The sequence below is a fragment of the Drosophila suzukii genome, chromosome X (assembly GCF_043229965.1).
Source record: "Drosophila suzukii chromosome X, CBGP_Dsuzu_IsoJpt1.0, whole genome shotgun sequence".
Lineage (NCBI taxonomy): Eukaryota > Metazoa > Arthropoda > Insecta > Diptera > Drosophilidae > Drosophila > Drosophila suzukii.
This window is the reverse complement of record NC_092084.1, coordinates 7,103,802-7,124,248: the sequence shown is the minus strand read 5'-3', so window position 1 is coordinate 7,124,248 and position 20,447 is coordinate 7,103,802. Positions and strand designations below refer to the sequence as shown.

The 20,447-nt window shown below is 36.6% G+C and overlaps 1 protein-coding gene across 3 annotated transcripts in view; it reads left to right on the top strand.

The window, feature by feature from the left end:
• The first annotated feature begins 3,832 nt into the window (after positions 1-3,832).
• Positions 3,833-20,447, top strand: part of Pdfr (Pigment-dispersing factor receptor) — a 34,018-nt gene continuing 17,403 nt past the window's right edge. The window contains exons 1-2 of one of the 3 annotated variants that reach the window (XM_036820210.3): positions 3,833-4,292; positions 6,782-6,977. The gene's annotated coding sequence lies outside the window, so the exon portion shown is untranslated. Of the gene's footprint in view, positions 4,293-6,410; positions 6,978-20,447 lie in introns of all 3 variants that reach the window. The other 2 variants (XM_070997364.1, XM_017083653.4) reach the window with 2 other exon arrangements.

Genomic DNA, 20,447 nt, shown 5'->3' with positions numbered 1-20,447 from the left:
GCATTTAGCATTCAAGTCCCTTGAAGTTCGGCTGTTTCGATCAATTAAAGACGTCAATATCAAGTTCAACACCAAGTTTCCTTTTGCCCATCTAGTTGGAAGACGAATTTTCCCTCCTTTTTTTTCTTCAGCACTCAGTCAATTTAACGCTTCATTTGCACAAGTTTTTCTTTCTTGATATTTTCTCTTATTTTCGTTATTTCTTCCATTTATTTTCCTTTTCAAATGGACAAAAGGGAAGCATTCGAGGCAAACAAAACGTGGAAAACAGGCGGAAAGGGCAGGGAACCGAAATAGGGGCATTTTACCACCTGCAGCATTTTACCATTTCCCCCGGAAAAGTCCCCCCTGGAAAATCCACTCGTAAAGGTGACGGCGAGTGGCACTTAAAAATTAAAATCTTCATAAAGCTCTGCGAAAAAGAGTCAAAATAATTCGCATCCGCATAGAAATAAAAGAAATTGAAAGTTGGAATGGCAAAAAATCAGTTGTGGACTGGCAGAAAATTCGATCGGATGAAAATTAAAGGCGATCGATCGTAATTGGTCAAGAAATAAAGTGATGGGGATCGATAGCAATTAAAGCAAGCTGCTCAAAACTGTCGGTCTTTTAGCTGTACGCCTTTATTTGGCTGAACTACGATGAAAAAACCGAAAAAAATTTCGCACTTTTGACAAAAATCTGAATTTCGTATTTTTGACACAAATTGGAACCCTTTTTTCGCCATAAAAATTCCGTTTTTTGGCTGCCATAACAAAAATATGAGTCCGAATGAGGAATGTCATACCTCGTCGAGCTCGGCGCTTAATTTCCAACAAATTGGCATTCAAACCTAAAAATTTTTAATTTTTGCCATTTTTTTCAAAAAAAGTGATGTAACCCCTTACAAAAAATGCGAAAATTGGTCAAAAAATAAATTTTCCTAAAAGTGATGAGAATCGTTAGCATATTTAGCAAGCTGTTCAGAACAGTCGGTCTTTTAGCTGTACGCCTTGATTTGGCTGAACTACGATGAAAAAACCGAAAAAAAATGTCTAGTTTTTGACAAAAATATGAATCTCGTATTTTTGACGAAAATCTAAACCCTTTTTCGCCATAAAAATTCCGTTTTTTGGCTGCCATAACAAAAATATAAGTCAGAATAAGAAATGTCATACCTCGTCGAGCTCGGCGCTTAATTTCCAACAAATTGGCATTCAAACCTAAAAATTTTTAATTTTTGCCATTTTTTTCAAAAAAAGTGATGTAACCCCTTACAAAAAATGCGAAAATTGGTCAAAAAATAAATTTTCCTAAAAGTGATGAGAATCGTTAGCATATTTAGCAAGCTGCTCAAAACAGTCGGTCTTTTAGCTGTACGTCTTGATTTGGCTGAACTACGATGAAAAAACCGAAAAAAAATGTTGCATTTTTGACAAAAACCTGAATCTCGTATTTTTGACGTAAATCTAAACTCTTTTTTCGCCATAAAAATTCCGTTTTTTGGCTGTCATAACAAAAATATAAGTCAGAATAAGAAATGTCATACCTCGTCGAGCTCGGCGCTTAATTTCCAACAAATTGGCATTCAAACCTAGAAATTTTTAATTTTTCACAATTTTTGCAAAAAAAAGTGATGCAACCCCTACAAAAAATTCGAAAATTGGTAAAAAAAATAAGTTTTCCTAAATGTGGTGAGGATCGTTAGCATATTTAGCAAGCTGCTCAAAACAGTCGGTCTTTTAGCTGTACGCCTTGATTTGGATGAACTACGACTAAAAAACCACTAAAAAAATGAGTATTTTTGACCAAAATCTGAATCCCAAAAATAACCGATGTACCCCCTTATAAAAAATGAGAAAATGGGTCAAAAAATAAATGTTCCTTAAAGTGATAGGAATCGATAGCATTTGTAGCCAGCTGCTCAAAACTGTCGGTCTTTTAGCTGTACGCCTTGATTTTGCTATACTCTAATTAATTAACAATTATTATTTAAATATTTTTTTGACAGTGTGCGATTAAGATGACAGCCGTGTTGACAGGTCGTCTATAATACTTTTTAATTAACAAATATTATTATAATATTTATTTTTGTCAGTGTGCGATGAAGATGATAACTGCGTTGACAGGCCAGAGAAAGACAAGAGATTCTGATTATTATAATGCACGCAAGCGTTTTGCGCCATTCAAAATAACAACAAAAAGTTACTTTAGTGTTCCAGTCGACTAGCAGGGGGGGGGCTGAAGAAAGTGGAGAAAGTGGGCGGATGTCATCAGCTGCGCTTTTGCCTTTTGTTTTCATGTACCTCCATTTTCCACCCACCATTACCATTTTCCGTTGAGTCTTGGCTGTTCTCCAGAAGGCGCACTTCATCTTAGGCAGAAATCCATCACCCAGATTACGAAAATTACGCGAAATCACTCTAAGTATCAAACTAAGGCAGCTCATTAAATTAAGCCAACCCTAGTAAAAGTATTCAATATTTAAACTATTAAGAACTTAGTGAAAGAATAAAACTTCCCCCACAGAGAGAATTATTCAAGTACATTGTTCTTGAATTGAGAACTTTCGTTCTTAAATACGGTCTAAGTACATTGTGGTATCAATGTTCTCAATATTAAAACGAAATGATGATAATTTTTTGATACCTATATAAATAAAATGTAAATGTTGTTCTACTTTTAAGAACATTTTCAACTCAGATTGAGAACGTTTGAATTTTCTCTGTGCACTAGTTCACTTGTATCTTTCGCCTAGGGTATTTTCAAGTTGAGCTCTCTTATCGCCCAGATTGCGGCAATTTTCTTTTGACATTTCCACATTTCTCCTGATGTTTATTTAATTTTTACTTATTCGCTTTTCTCATTTACTGTAATTTATGCCCCTACATTCAGCGGAATTCTGAAGAGGACACAAGTTGCAGTTGCGATTGCGATTGCATCGCCGCAATGTTGTTTTTTCTCTTTAATATAAATATGTACAATATATTTGATACTGTGCAGTTGCGGTGACATTGTGTCGGTTTTATACATTTATATATATATATGTTTTGTGCGGCTTATGTTGTTGCCTCAAATTGGTTAGTCATAAAACCAATTACTCTTGTCTTTCCCCTGGGTGTTGCAAGTCGAAATGTTTTTGAGGTTGTATGCTTTATTTTTTGCTGTATTTTCAACCTGTTGGCACTGTTTTTTTTGTTTAAATATTTTAGTTGCAGGTGCTGCTGATGTTGTTCCTTTTTTTCTGGGTATATTGCTGCTGTTCATGTTGTTCGCTTAAGCACATTTGCATTGCACTTGCACAACTACTGCTCACTTTATATTTTTTTCTAAAAATACTGCCAATGTCCTTGTGGCATCCTTAAATGTTGCCTATATTATATTTGCAACTTTTTTTAAAGGCTATTCCCCTATTTAAATAAATATTAAAATATATTTATTATATTACCTGAAATGAGTCCATGTTGCATCCTTCAATTTTGCACATTTCTTTGAACTAATTAAACATCAATAAATTTATCTTAATTTTCCTGAAACTATTGCCATTGCTGTGTGTGGCACTTACAACTTTTTCTCCAAGTGTTGCTGCTGCACATTTAAATTTATATTGCACTTACAGGTGTTGCCGCTGTTGTTTTAAATTCTGTCTTTGTAGCAGCTTTTGTTCTCATTAGCATTGTTTCCCCATTCCACTTACTTGTTGCTCTGTATCTTAAATTTCCCCATGTTTTCCGCCTTTGATGATACACTGTTTTTCCTGCTCATTATGGCTGCATATAGCCTATATGGCATATAGAATACCATATAGCTGATACTTGAGCTAAGTTGCAGTTTCGATTTCGCCCCCAGTTGCCGGTCGCCTGTCAACGCCGCTTGATCGTCGGACGTGCTAAATTCAATTCCGTAACAAAATCGGTGGAATAAGATTATAGATTAAAGATTAGATGCCTAATCGGAATTATAGGTGCCGGGGTTCAGGGACAATAGGCAATATGCCTCAATGTTTCTTGGGCAAAAGCAGTGTTCCTACAAAAGTGATGCTTTCAAATTTTTGACCAAATACACCTCCCCATCCCCATAATTTCCGTTTTTATTAACGATCTCGGTAATAAACTGCAACTGGACCCGGTAAACAAACATCCAAACATACCAGCCCTTCGAGTGCTTTTACCTGATTTATGAATTCTGCAGACTTTTTGTTTGGTCAAAACAAACAGCAATGTCCATATGCCTAGCATCTGTGTGAGGCTGCATTTGATTTATGAACGTGTGGAGCACAAGCGAGGCATTTGACCGCATTACATGCAAAATGGGTCAGTAAGTCAGACAATCAGTCATTCAGTCAGTTTGCCAGTTTGCCAGCCTGCCAGTTTCATCCCGCTAGTCAGTGACTATAATTAAACACTGCAGGCCGATGTTGGCACAGTTTTCCTACATTTTTTTCTCCAACTTTTTGTTCTTTTCGTTTTTGCCAGTTCAAATTGAAAAGCAAGTATTAGAGCTCCAATGGCAGGAGTCTTATATCGAATACCCTGTAAAATACTTCTAAACGGGTGATTTCAATGGTCACCTTTAAATAATATTCAATTATAAACATAGATATTTTGCGGAAGGAGTCTTTAAAAAGGAAAAAGAAAACATTATTAATAAGACTTTAAGACCCAAAAAGTTTCTGAGCATACTATGTAATTTCAATTTTTGCTTTCTAAAATGGGCGTAAGACTAACAAAAACACCTATTTATGAGTTCGTAGTGAGCTTTTCAATTCATATTACATCATATAGAGGCCATGATTTCAGATTTCAGGATCAAAAAATAATCGTAGCATACTTTTAGAAAACTTTTAAAAAGATTTTAAGCCCTAGAAATTTTCTATTTATCCATGAACTTGAAATTCCAATCCTATACCAAGCCTATAGTCAAGAATACCCCACATTTTGTAGACTTTGGCGGGCAAATGTACAAAGGCAAGACCAACCAAATGATACGAAATGAAAGGAGCGGGAATAAACGAATGAGAAACGAATCAAAACGTGACTAGGCCAATGTTGACGTCGTTGCTGTTGCTGTTGCTATTGCTGCTGATGTTGCTGGTGTGCTGTTGCTGTTGCTGCTGCTGTTGCTGTTGCTGCTGTGCTGCCGATGTTGCTGTCGTGCCTGCAACAGTTGTTGCTGCTGCCGTGCGTTGACGTGGGCGCATATATCCCATATCCCATTTTGCCAGTGACAGCAATTCGAGGCGCACATATGCCTATATATAGCGTTTGGGCCCCATTCCCACTTAGGTGGTCACGTGCTCCGCCGAAGAACATCAGTTGCATGCTGCAGCTGCAGCAACAATCGGCGTTGCAATCTCCGGCGCAATAGCTCAAGGTCTCATTTGCCCGCCAGCAGGTGAGGATTCCCTTGGATGCAATATGCTAGCAGGAAGAAAAAATAATAGTCCCTAAATTAGATTACAATATATTTTTTTGTGTAATTTTATTAGCATTTGTTAATTTTTTTAATTATTTTTTTAAGTGTATTTTTTTATTCATATGTTAATTTTTCAATTTTTTGGTATTTCTTATTATTTATTTATTAAACAATTTTTCCAAGCCCGTAGCTAGTATTTTGCCCACAACTGTTAGTCATCACCAAGTGTTGCCTACTTCTTAGGGCCAGTTGGCATGTGTTGCCTACATTTTGGCGCCCAATAAATCCCCTTCGCAGCACGCTGAGCATCATAAATCCTTTTCAGGGCATCCATCATTCGTTGTCACTCTTTCCTCCCGGCTTGTTTGCCACGTCAATCATCATTACGGAGCAGAAATTGTCCGGTGAACGACTGTCAAGGGAATCCGGAATTCATTGCCAACCAAAATAGATCGAAATGTATGACAACTGTGGTCACACTGCCTATTTTAAAATGAAAAGGTCACCTGGATAGGTTTTTGATTAATGTTTGAAATTTAAGAAATAAGTGGGGATGTAGTTTTGGAACTTGCAAAAATGATGAGTCATAGTTTTGGGAAAATTATTATAATACAAATATAAAAAAAAATTAATTAAGTAAATGTAATTTTTTAAATTTATTATTTATTAATATATATTTATTTATTTATTTCTATATTTTTTAAATCTTTTTGAATGACTTCCATGAAACAGCTAAGCCCAACATGGCGTATACGTTATATTTAAATGGAAATGAATCAAATTTGGCCAAATATAGTTTCCTTTTTTTTGTAATGTTGTGGTTGCAATTAACTTTAAAATAAATGTATATATTGCCCATAAAAGCCAACTAATTTTTTGGAAATGTGTATTAATGATCTAAAAGTGTCCCAGTCTTTGTTTTAGATGCTTTTTTTTGTTTTGATGGGTGTTTCGAGTGTGTTTGTGAGTTTGTTGCCGGCAGCGGAAATTTATTTTCACTTTTATTTTACGGCTAGGAAAAGCGGCAGAAGCAGCAGTAAACAGTAAACAAACAGGCAAACAAACAACAGTGAAACTTGCAATGCAAGAAGAGAGGCAAGAGCGAGAGATTTTCCCATTTTCCGATTTTCCCAAACGGTACGCACAGTGCAGCAGTTGCACAGCGGCCACACTGGGAAAATGGCCGAGAACCGAGTGGCGTTCGGGCCGTGGCTTTTCCGCTCGGCTTTTTCCGCTTTTCCGCTAAGGATAAGTTACTCGGCTGTTAGCCAGATTCTGTCATAACGGCTTCGGCACTCGTGGCGTTCGTTTCGCTTTCCCAGCAGAAATTAGCAGAGCAAACTCACAATTAATTTATAAAAACCCGCTTTCGAAAACGTTTTTCAAGTTCAAGCTACCACACATTTTTTTTGCTGTGCTTTCAACGCGAGTATTGCTTGAAGAAAAAAGAAAACAGAATAAATAAAAAACACTTGAAAGATCCAAAAAAGAAACACCAAACAAATATTTGAATCGAGCCCGGAACCCAAAACCAAAAAAAAAAGAGGAAAAAACACCAGCAGTAGCAGCAGCAAAACCGGCGGGTGAGTGTTAATTGGTTAACAAACAAACTTTTAGGGGGTTAAATACCATTCTGGTGATAATAGAATAAACTTCTTCTACTCGTGTGTGTTGTTTGCCCGCCTTTTTGTATTTATTCATTATTTTGCCGGATTGTTTGCTTTAATCTTGGCCAAACGGCTTCATTACGAAATCATAAAGCCAAATGATATAATTGTGGAAAATTATCATATCAGTTAGCGGCGGGAGTTTCTGTAATTTATTTATTTATTACCAGTATTGCCATCGCATTGCGTTTAAAATTTGCATTCTAATCGACGGAATTTATGCGTTCTGGAATAAATTGTGATATACTTAATTGAATCAAATTGGAAAGCTAGAGAACACAGTTTAAAATTATTTTTGCACAGTTTCTTACAGCAATATTAATAAAATTGAAAAAAATTTGTTGAATAAGTTTAGTGCCAATCATTACTAAAATGTAGTTAAAATGGTATGTTACAATTTAACCAGCTCAAAAAAATTAGAGCATAAAGTTGTAATATTGTTGTTAATGTTCAACATTTGATGTTCTAGGTAAAATTTATAAGAAAATTTACTTTAAAATATATAAAAAATAAATGATTAAGAAGTTTAGTATAAAAGCTTTTTTACTTTTAAACCTTTTTGGTCTTAATAATATTTGATAAATAACTGATTTAAAAAAATCAAATTTAGCTAAAAAAGGAAAGCCTTTTATACAGAGCTAAAATAAATTGTTTCTATTGTGCGTAAAAATGTTAAATAATTTTCCGCAACTATTTTCAAACTTGTTGCGCAGTCTGTAAATGCGTTGCGCAAATGGAAAATATGCACTCGCAGCTGCAATATTCTGGGATAAATATTTATGAACCCAAGCGGGGCAGATCCCACTCTTCAAACTGACATCTATATGAAATCATTTGCGGTTCGAATGTTTACACATGTCATACTCTGTGTATAACTTCTTTATTGTATGATAAACAAGCTGTCCGCCACTCCATTTTCACATTTTCACATTTCCCCCAAAAAACTTGGGGATGCAATCCATGCATCTTTGCATCTTTGAGCTATGCATCTTTTCATCTTACACATGAACTGGAGAGAAAACGACATTTAGTATTTATATTTCAAGAGGGTGCACTGACATACAGTACAGCATATATGTATATATATATGTGGACATATGTGTACATATGAGGACGATGTGGGAGCTCGTTAGCATTGTCCAAAGTGCCGCGTGAAGTGTTTTTGTGTGCCGTGGAGGAGACTTTAAATGTCCTTGACTCGCTCTCTAATGAACTGGGAAAATTGAGGTGGCGAATCCCCGTCAGAATCCCCGCTACCACCTGTCCATGTGGCAACTGCAACTTGCAACTTGCAACCTGCCCACCTCATTATCGAAACCAGAATCCTGCGGCCAACTTAAACGTTCTTGTAATCAAATTGTGCCACTTGCGAAAGTGCAATCCCATCTCGACCACATCTGTCCACTTCACCGTTTCAATTCGTTTGCACTTCGGGAAAAGCAGTGGCAAAAGTTTCCAAATTGTTGAGTCAATTAACTTAAGTTAAGGTCCCTTCTTAGGCCCAAACTTCTCAGGGTCGTATACTATATTAGACACGTAAACCGCAGGAAAAGTTTGGTAGTTGGTCACCTTTTGAGCTCGGCGAAACTAAATCGCTTTTGGTAACTGTTTTTGAAACTGTCTTATAATTTTGTTACTCATATTTTTTAAGGTTTCTGTGAAATATATATAATTTAGTTTATATCATAATCAAAAAAATACATGTACCATTACAAAATCATTTAATTTGATATATATTTTATCTTTGAGTATTTTTCGTATACCTTTGTTAAATTGAAAGTGAGTAACGCAAAATAAACTTGGAAAGTCAAATGTACAAGAAATCAATTTTTATAAAATACCTAATTAATATTACATTTTTATACCTGTTCTTATACCTGTTCCTTATTGTTGCTGGGATTTTCGCAGTGCATCGACATGGCCGAAAACCTTTTCCTTCGCCTGTCAAGTGTTTCGCCCATTTTCCACCGCCTTTCGAATAACAAAAGTTCCCCCGCTCGAACTGTGTCAAATGCTTTTTGTCGAGAGGGACAAGTGCGGAATGTGTTGGCGTGCAAATAAAATGTTTGAATTGCGGATGCAAAGGCGAATTCCGGATTGGATTTTAGATTTTAGATTTACGAATTTGGGCATGGAGCTCGGCTGCACGGCTCGGTGGCGTATGCGTAATGTGCAAATAGTGGCAGCGCCGAAAATTTGTTTATCAGCGAGCAAGTGTCTAAACAAAAGAGCCAAGCGTAAACAAAATGGGTCTATTTCGGAGAGCGAGTCGCAACCGCATTAAATGGGGCACAGTGAAGCCTCCGACGGTTGGACAGTGGCCCAGGGAAACCGAAAATGGAACCATGCCAAGGGCCCTTCATCTAATTATAAGTCCTTGTCGTTTCGTCTGAGCCATAAGCCACTCACACACCAACGCTCAAAATAATGGTAGGATGTTAGGGGGAAATATATTCTGGGTAAAGCTCATTAAATGTTTTTTTTCTATCGCTCTTTTCAAAGAGTTTATTTTTATTTCAATACAAAAAGTTTGTTTATGCTTGAATAATACTGTTTATTGAATTAAATAATTGTAAAATTAAATTTGTTGACCTTCATAACACTATTTATGGAATTAAAAACATCAATCAACTACCCAATTTCCAATTTCAAAGTTTAAAAATTCAATTTTTATTTACATTTTTTTTTAAATATTTTTTATTGAAGTAATAAAGAACCAATAAACCAGCTAAATATCCAACATGTTTCCTATCCAAATAGATATCCAAATCATTTATGCCCTTGTTAATTATTTTTTCTGGCACAAATAAAAGAATACATATGCATACTGCCTGATTTAATTGTATTTCCAAATAGTTTCTCAATCTGCGTTTATTTGGTTTTTCGGAAATTGAAAAATTCCATCGTGTCATATTTCCCATACTCCCTCGTGGCCTTGAGTTTATATTACTGGGCATTTTGCAAGACAACTAGAGGAAGCGAATTCGGTATGTCATTTATTAGGGCAGGGCTTTGAAAATGGAGTGGGTTGAAGGGGACTTCAAAGAAAATTCACATGGTCTTAAATTGATTTTCGAGGGCTAGGTGAATTTTAAAATAAATCCGCTCTGCGTGCCGAACTTACGTACAATCACTCATATTAGAGTAGGTTTTTCAACCGTTTTTAAGTATTGTTAAAATGTCAAACATCTACTCGTAGTTCCACGGGTCATAATTGTCGCGAGTGCTCAAATATCAATTGTTACATAAAGCAAGTGAATCCGTTTCCAGCGTAACTAATTAATCACTCTTGGCTTCCCATTTAGCTCAGCTGAGCTTTTCTGATGTTTTTCTGATGTTTATTACCCGGCCGGTGTGTGGGCGGTAAAAAAAAGGAGGCGTGGCTGAGAGGGGAACATTTATTAGCACAAAATGTGATTGAAATGTAACTCTGGGTAACAGGGGGCGAATCAATTAATGTCCACCCTTTTTGCAAGATTCTAAAAATATACATTTATTCATTTATACGCTCGGTAATTTTATTTGGTTTTTATCCTTTGTTACGCATTTGCTCGCTGACCTACAAATTTAAATCAAATTGCACTCCGCTTTTCACTATGCAAAAATCGTGTAAAATGCTTTCTTATTGACGCTTTGATACCCCTTTAAAACCGTGGTGAATATGCCTATACGTTTATTATATTCCGAATTAATTAATCTTAAAAACTAAATTCTTTTAATCATTTCTAAGAATTAATGAGGCTATTCCAATCAATCATAGATTTTTAAAGAATTTTAAGCGTAAAGTAGTTTATACAACATCTATAACTTCATTTTATACAATTCATTCAATTGAATTGCCAGTCCATCCCTTTTTTAGCCGAATAATATCCACCATGAACCTGTGATAATGGTGTTTGGCCCTTGATTCCTAGAACATCCTGTTTGTTTGCCATTTTTTTTGTTGCCGCTTGCATTTAACGCTGAATTTGATATATACGAAAAACAATTTGTTGGCATCAGTGAACGAATATCGCATAAAACCAACCGACGGGGGAATTACGGGGAAAACAAAAGAAATGTTGTTGAAACAATAAATCAATTATATAGTTATTTTTTTGGCATTTTTTATTAAAAATAAACTTGGAAAGTAAGTGAAAACAGAGCCCGAAAGGATGCAAAGTTTATTTTTAATCAGACGAAAGGGAAGGGTTTCATCGATTGACGTCAGTTGGGAAACGTTTCAAATGGTTGAGGACGATGCAGCCTGATAATCGGAAATCGGCAATCGCCCTGAAAAACACCATACAAAAAGTGCAAAAAATACACTTCAACCGGATGCTTTTCCAGCGGAAGCCGGCAGCCATAAAATATTAACCAGGAACCTTAAATCTTAACTGGGGAATCGCGTGGAGAAAGTCCAGCAAATAAATAATATTAAGTAATTTAATCGTCTTGCCAAAAATTTCATTTCAGTTCAGAATTTTGTAATCAATTGTGATTTTTCTTCCAAATTTTGTTGCTAACTCAAATGAAATAAACTAACCCATTGATTTGTGGTCTTTTAAAGCGCTGTAAAATACCAAAAATAAATATTTTTTTGCTCAAGATACACCAAATCAATATATTAAAGTTTGAAAATTGGAAATAATTTACATATCTTATACTCCAAAAATATATTCTCACTGTGGTGTACAAATATTTAGAGAAAATATGGGTTAATGTAATAAACAAAGGAATTTAATTGGCTGCTTACCTAAAAGTCCATTTTTGTTTAGAATACATTTGAACAATACCTTCAAGTTTCAACAAATTCGAAAATTCGTTTATGAAAAACGCCTCTAAAATTGATTTACGTCTGACCATCTATTAAATCTAGAAATATTTTGAAGAGAAGTTGAGTATAAATATATCTTTCTTGTTCTATAAATACAATTTGAAACACGTTACCAATAAGGGTTTATAAACTTAAAAATATTTTAAACATAACATTAAGTCCAAGAACGATTTATTCTTGTTGTTTACACAAGAGATTATTTTTGTTCAAGGCAGATTTTTATAGATGGTACAGTCATCATCACAATATTTCATGATTTGTTTATAGGAAAGCCTCCAAAAGTGATTTACGCCCACATTTGATGGTAGTTTAACTGACAGGAAGAGAAAACCCGAAAAAATTTGGCCATCATTCTTTTTCATTTGGCAAGCGCCTAGATTTTTGGGTCTAAGCTGCCACTAAAAGCATTTAAGGGAATCATGTCCAGAGGATTAAATTCCATTTGTGTGAGGAGATCGGACAATGAAAAACGCGACTTCGTCCTGCCCAAAATGTGCCAAAATTCTGAAATTCGGAAAACCTTCAAGTGCGAGTTGCAAGAGTTAACTGTCAATGGGCTGTAACCCATAGGATGTCAGAATGGGTGTATCTGTGTGTGCTGCCTCCTTTATTTGTGTGGGACTCAGGACGTGTTCTAGTTGTTGTTGTGGCAGCATTCTCAGCTAAATCGGCTTAGTGGAAACTCACACACACTGGCACACGAAAGATGCCATTGGGATAAAGTGGGCGTGGCAATGGGGCGTCGCCTCTTAAATTTATTTGCGCATTTGAGCGCATTTAAAACGGAATTCGACGCTCTAGGCAATTGTGTGAGTGTGTGCGAGAGATCCTTGCACCTATGACTAGTCTACGTGACTTTCATAATCCTTGCACTTGCAATGCACTGAGAGAAACTCACATTTACACAGGCCTTGCCACCAAAATATCTATCTACATATCTGCATATTTCATTTTTAAATAGAGTTTAAAATGTTTTAAAAAACAAACTATAGACAATTTTAGTTGATATTGTAAATCTACATATATTTATGTATATATAATTTTCCACCAGCTTCTAAAATACCAGATAAGTCTTAATTTTGATGTTAACCACAACAACTCTTGTCGTTGTTCAAATTATATTAAAATAACCACAAGCCACAAATGCCTTTCATTTGCCAAATCAATTTCAGTTACTGTCAATTAAGGCAAGCATGGTTTCTAGATATAATTAAAGGACAATTTGAATTTATAAGGAATTCCGTGTGTAATTAAAATGTAACCTTTTCTAGTTTCTCGGCCAGTGCATGTCAAACCGTGATAAAGTCTGTCGCTTTACACGTTATTTTTTTACACTTTTTCGAAGATTTTGTTATTGATTTTCACCCACGTACACCCACATGACATGTAACACATTATTATGCCATACTTTTATTTTTCTTTTTTTTTTTTCGTTTTTTTCCCTTTTTTTTGGCTCAACAACTGCATTTGCCGTAGGCTAACAATGAGTGGGAAGAAGATGAAGAGCAAGATGCAGTGAAAGCAGAAGATGAAGAAGAAGAAGCCAAGGGAGCGCCATTTCTTCTTCTTGTTCGGCATCGCATCCTTATGTGACATTACATTGCTTGGTTTTGTGTACGCCTGTGGGCATATAAATACAGTCAAATACACACCACCACTAGTGTGGCTGCACTGGCAAAAAATTGAGAAAAGTCACGCAGTGTGACCCTGCTTAACTCAAACTGCCGCGAATTAGGACATTATAGGAATATCATCTAAGACTGACTCGAAAACAAAACTAAAAACATAGCGGTTTTTCAAACTGTTAATTGAATTGTTTGATTTTACTATTGAAAGAAAATCCTTTATTTATTGAGTGCATGATATTATATTTTTGACAGTGCAATTAACTAGAAGTCTAAAACCATGATTAAGCAGAATTTTAAAGGAGCCTGAAATCCCGATCGGAAAAATCAAGAAACTAACCATGTCCCCCCACTTTGTCCCTTTGTGTCTAACATCCCCCAACGCCGACTTGTTGTCAATTTCATTTGGCTGCCATGGCAATTATACCCCGAGACTTTCTAATTGAATCGACGCCATTAGAGCAGCCACTGTCCCCCACTTTCACCGACTTCCGCCCACTTGCAACCCCATTTGTGATCCTTAATTTATGCACATCTCAGTTGTCCTTGCACAAGGCATGCAGAACATAATTGGCAAATTGCAATTGCCAGGACCACAAAGACGGCGACTGACTAATGTCAAATGAAAGTTGCTGTCACGACCACTAGTCCTTCTCCTGCTCCTGCTCCTGCTCCTGGTTCTGGTTCTGGTCCTGGTCCTGGTCCTTTTCCTGGTCCTGGTTTCACCGCCCCTTTTGGAAATTCCCCCAATGATATTTTCTCTGCGTAAAATAGGCTAAGAAGGCAATTAGTCACCCATTGCATTGCCAACAAAATTAAAAAGTTGCAGATTCTGGGAATCAACAATTTACGCACCTAGTTCACTGCACAAGGGTTAATGCGGCAGCTGCACAGACATGAATATAACAGAAAAGAATATTGTAATTTGAAAGGCTGATTTTAGAAAAAAATTTGTTTTAAAATATATTTTGAAAGGCAAATGTAAGATTTTGAATGGAGAACGGAGGAAAAACCAAAGAGTTTTTAGGTGCTCAAAAAAGGGGAGGCGAAGGACTTGTCTCCTGGGCTTCACAAGCCGCTAATTTCACTTAACTTGCTGCAAAATTTGCATACGGCAGGTGCCACATGAAACACTTATACAACTGCAAGGCACTTTGGGCCACTCATAACCAATTCCCTTTGGCCCCCAACTATAAGCTGACTTTTCAACTTAATTTGGCAACATATGTAAGTATTTAAGGGCCTAAGCCAACCTAGCTGGAGGCAAAAGGAAAAATTCCAAAAATGTTCCATATGTTGGGTTTTTTTTTTTCATATACATATGCGTGTGTGTTTCAGCTGAATTGTGTAGCCAAGACTCTTGTAAACTCCTTGACTTTACATAGCTCTTTGTGCTCAAAATTAAATAACGAAAAGGGTTCACAAATCGTTTTTAATTTTTTATAACATGTCAAACACTTATAAGTATAAAAAGGTTCAACGAACTGAAGAATAATTCATGTTATATAAGAAAACATAAAGGCTTTCGTTATATTTAATGGTAGTGATGGGGGAAAAATAAAGAAAAATGTGTTAGAGCACGTGTTGAACAAACACATAACAAATATGCTGTTAACTAAATAAATAATTATTTTAAAATTTTGAAAGCAATAAAAAATACGTTTCTTAAATGAAAGAATAATATTCGGTCCACTAAACAAATTATTTTAAAATTGATAAAGCAATAAAAAATTAGTTTCTTATATGAAAGAATATTAAAGACGATTATCTAGTCCTTAGAAAATTTCAAAAAATGTATGAGCTTTCCTTTATCCACACATGACGTGGGGAACAAGTTAAAGAGCTCGCGAAGAATTATCCTTAATTTATTCTTACATTAAAAAGGATGTACTTCTCAAATATTTATAATCTGGAATAAAGGGAATGGAGGAAAAAAGTGAGGGAGAAATTCCGCGCAAACCGAGAAAGTTAATTAAATGCCAAAAGGCGAATGGCTTTAAGGACACACCACAGACACACACACACACACACCATTACACGACGCGGTCAACTGTCCATGTGTGCGTGTGTCCATATCTGTGTGTGCAGGATTTATAGTTTTTTTTTTCTTCTCTTCACAAAGCAAGTGGCAAGGTCAGCCGTGAATTTTGATGGCAGGCCTAGTCGTCGTGGTCGCCGGCTGTTGCAAAACGAGAGGAGAAAGCCTAAAAAGGGTGAAATAGAAAAATGTGAGAGCAAAAAAGGAGGCAAAATCCTGGCAAGGACAACAAGAAAACTCGGCCAGCGCCATTGGTCATTTTGGCGGCCATTCGCCGGCGTTCGAGAAAAAAAATGTAAAAAATGCAAACAATAATTAAAAACGTTATCAGCATAAAAATAGAGAAAAATAGAACCTCAAAGTAGCCGCTAAGAGGAATGCATCCTTTCGAGTTCAGTATGCAAAACTTTCACCACTTCTGGCCAACTTCTCAATTGGCCGAGAGACTCACAGCTGAATGCCCATCGATGGCCAAGTGGACTTGGAAATAAGGTATATTTGAAAATAAATGGAAAGTAATAGGATCCAATAAAGGCGATTCAATTTGTTTCCAACCATCGCAGCCAAACCCAGAAAAAGTGCAAAAGCTAGAGCATAAAAAATGGCAGCTGGCGAAAAGAATGCAAATAAAATGGAATCTATGGAATGCAATTATTACGCAGCTCAACTTTTCTTCACAGCTATTTCTAACACTATCGTTTATTGGGTTTTTTTTAGTTCGGCAATTCCGTTTAAATTACTTGTAAATGATAAACTGTTGTTTAGGAAACCGAAATTGATTAATTCTTTTTGTTCTTCATAATAATTCTTCCTCAAGAAAATATGTCATTCAACCTCTCTTTCTGGCCTGAGAAAAATATAGCTATCAAGATCAAGGTCACACTGCTTTCTCGCCGCACTCAAACACACACATGGCCACACTCAAACGCACACATGGCACGTTCTTCTTGTTACAACAACGCATTTATAAGTAGAACAAGTGATGCATGGCAGTCGCCGCAGCTTTATATGCAAATCTTTGCAAACCCACTATCCCTATCCCTATCTCCCCCACTAGCTGTCTCTTTCCCCCCGGCAAGTGGAACATTTTAAGCATCTGCAAACACACACAAAAAACATCGTATCGTGTTTGAGCCCATACCCCTCCGCTTTTTTAGTCCTGCTCTGCTGATTAACATAAATGGCAGGCCAAGCTGCGGGGAAAAAACTCAAAACTAGGGGCAAAAATAATGACACCGAATCGAAATCAATATTTGTATGTATACGAGGCAAGGTTCCTTTTAGAAAACAAAGGTAAATGTTTTAATCTGTTTTATTATAATATTTCAAATTAATCTTAAAATTGTCCAAACTTTTATTTATTCTTAACAAACTTGTCTTGCATATATCTTTTTTTTTAAGTTTTTGTATTTCTCTAGTTATAGTTTCGTATAAAAATTAATTTTTTATTTATTTCCATAATATTTATGTTATATTGTGAAATATATTATAATATATTTTACAGCCCGAAAACCAGTTTTTGATCCACTGTTCCGCCTCAAAACTTGAGATATTGCGATTACAGTGGACTCTGGGTATAACATTTCATTGCCGCATTGTCTTGCCCCAGTCCCTGCCACGCCCTCTCTGCCCTTTTGCCCCACAACCCCCCCCCCCCCTCCCCCCTTTCGCGAGCTGTGGGCAGTAAAAAAACGTGGCATGTGCCTCAGCTTTTGTTTTGTATTTTGTGTGTGTGTGGGTTTCATTTTTTTTTTTTCCATTCGTGTTTTGTGTGGATTGCGTAGCCGGAACAATGCAACAGTTTTTGGCCTGGCCAACCAAGTCTGGCAAACAAAGCCAGCCATAATAATAATAACAACAATAATACACATAATACATAATAAGAAGAAAGCCTCCTCCTCGTTCCCCCTTCCCTCAACCACCGTCCACATAGAAAAACCTCTTGGCGTTGTCTGATATTTCGGGGTCTTTTGTCTTTGTCCAAAGAAGAATGTGGAAAGTGCAGAGCGCAGCAGAAAAGCGAAAAATTTAAGCATCCCACGCCCACTGGGTGATTAGCGATAGGAAAGTCAACTGACAGCTTAATTGAGGGTTACAGAGCAGGATTTGAACTTGCGAAAATACTGTTAATATAAGTTGATATTTGGCTATATCATAATGAAGAAAATATAATTCTAAAAAAAAATATACATTCAGCTTTTTATATCTTGCAAATTTACCAGAGAAACATGGAAACTTAAATGTTCTATGTAAATTTCACCACTTAAAAAATGGAATTCACAAAAAGTCGAGAATTCACGAATATGAAAAAGCAATTAACCTTCAAATAAATGATGGGTATGCGGTAACATGTGTAAAATAAATTAAATACCAGAAAAACAACCCGTATTCAGGGTCAATCATAAAAATAATTTAAACGAGAAGAGGACTACATCTTTTTAAGTTAAAGCAAAACAGAGGTTCTGCCAATATTCTGGTGAAATTGATAATCTGATTGATGAAAGCGATATGGCGTCTCATTTAAAACCTTTTTCCTGTAAGCACACAAAATAAGCGATAGAAATTATTTGGTTAACTGGTATATTATAGCATTTTATTTAATTTTATTGAATTTTATTGTATTTATTTGTGTGTGTGTCTGTGAGCAATCGATTGGTTGTGGCGCCCGCATTGTTTTGCGGTCGCCGTTGCGTATGCGTAATGAATTTTATGATCCATATTAATCATACGCCATGTGTGCGGGCGTTTGCCGTTGTTGTTTTTGTTATGGTTGCTATTGTTGCTCTTGTTGTTGTGCACTAACTGCAATCGATTCAATTAGTATGCGAAATTAATCGAAGCGCGAATTACTGGACTCCAGCCAAGTCCAATTAGCCCGGGAATCGGAAGAGTCGTCCAGCCGAAGCCCTTTGACACTGTCGCCAGCGGATGCTTGTTATCTAATCAGACAGTCAGCCCTGGCTGTTTCCCGGCTTTTCAGGGTCATCATTTCCAGCATCCTTTTTACCCTTTCTCCCACTTTTCTCCCTGGTTGCCGGCACCATCCAAGGTCTTCCTGCGAAGCCTGATTGCATTCCTGCTTAAATCTGTTCTTTGAAATTCATGGCCGCACTTTTCCCCATAAAGAGTTCGGTTTTGATCGGTGCCAATTAAATGTGATTTAATTGATTTAATTTCAAACAATTCTCATATTTCACACAACTTACTTTTAATTTTTATTTAAACAACCATCACCTTGGGCTTGACGCAATAAGAACCCAGCTCTTTAATCCAGAAATATTTTTCTTGCACTGCCATATATTATATATATGTTTGTTTGCTAACAAAAAAAGAGCTTCCATCTTGTCTGTGGTTTTGCCAAAGTCCAGCCCAGCTTCAAAGTTATGCTAATCCAGAATGCACTGTAAGAAATCTTCGGTCTTGCAGTATTTTCAAAATTTGAAATTATAAAAATAAATAACCAGGGTTTTTAAATTTCTAAAAGTATACTGTATATTCGATTTGGAAATAAGTTTTTTATAGTTGAAAAAAATACAAAAACAAATATTAAATATAAAACATAAAAATAAGTGAATAAAAGAATATTGGAAATGTTAGTCATATGTATATACTTAGTCAGGAAAAGGGGTTATATATTAGAATCAACATTTAAAAACCCAAAACTGACTTGAATTCTTCAATTTAAATTCGAAGTTCCATATTATAAATGAACTTCAAAGGCAAAATATTAAAATTGAATGTGAATTAACTGGAATTACTACACTATTTTTATCAGTGTTAATAAAAAAAAATATGGTGAAATAATGCATTTTCCCCAAGTGTGGAAAACACAAAAGACGAGTGGCGAAAAAGGCGGGGCAGTCAAACGGAAACCCCAAAAACCCCGAAAAACAGAACGCAGAACACACAGAACTGCAAAGCGCAGCAAAGTATGCTACATAATTTTTTGCAGCAGGATGCATGCCGGATATATGGCGTAAATGGTGGATGTGGATGTGGATGTGGATGGGCATGTGGATGCGGAGGGCATATAGTGGCTATAAGCTGCTTGGCCGACTTGCACGGCTCACAAAGGGAATGCCCAAGAAGGCGGCGGTTATAAGAGGGCGTGGCCACTTAGTGCCTGCCACATGTATGCGAAATGCGAAAATGCAAAATGCGAAAATGCGAAAATGCAAAATGCAAAATGCGAGTTGCGAAATGTGAGGCGGAAAAATGCAGGCATAAGGTATTGGTAGGTGGGCGGGCAATTAGCCAACCGCAGTCAGCTGTTAGCGGATGACCCTTGACCTTGCCGCCTCATCAACGACCCTCAATTAAAAAAGGCCACCCACGCTGCGCACCCTTGGACACTCCACTCAATTGGCTTAATCCCCACCTGACAGCAAAGTCGAGTCCTTTTGATCCGTAATCCGGATTCCGGATTCCATTACAATTTTACATGACAATCCTGAGCGGCAGCTGTGGCGGTGGTACTGGTTGTACTGGTGGGTTAACCTCGCTGCGCACTTTGACAGCGGCTGTCAGTGGGTTAAGTCCACCGAAAAAGTTAAACAATATGCAGCTGCCAGCTTTGAGCATTTTTTTCACCCAGACTCGCTCGCTCTCCGGCTTTCACTTCCTGGCTTTCTCCTTTTTTCCTTTCCGGTTATTGACGGCAGCTCAGCTCCGACTTGGCCATTAACATTCAGTTGCAGTTGCAACTGCAGCCATGGTTATTTTGTATGCCATCTGCACTGATTGAATTCGAACTGCAGAACAGCACTGGCGAAAAAACAATGTGAGTCTTTTGGGACCCACATTAAATGTGGGGGTATTTAGCTGCTTTCAGAAAAATAACAATTTCACTTGCTTAACAATCTATATATGTATATGTAATTATCACTTTCACGCAAGGCTTTAACAAA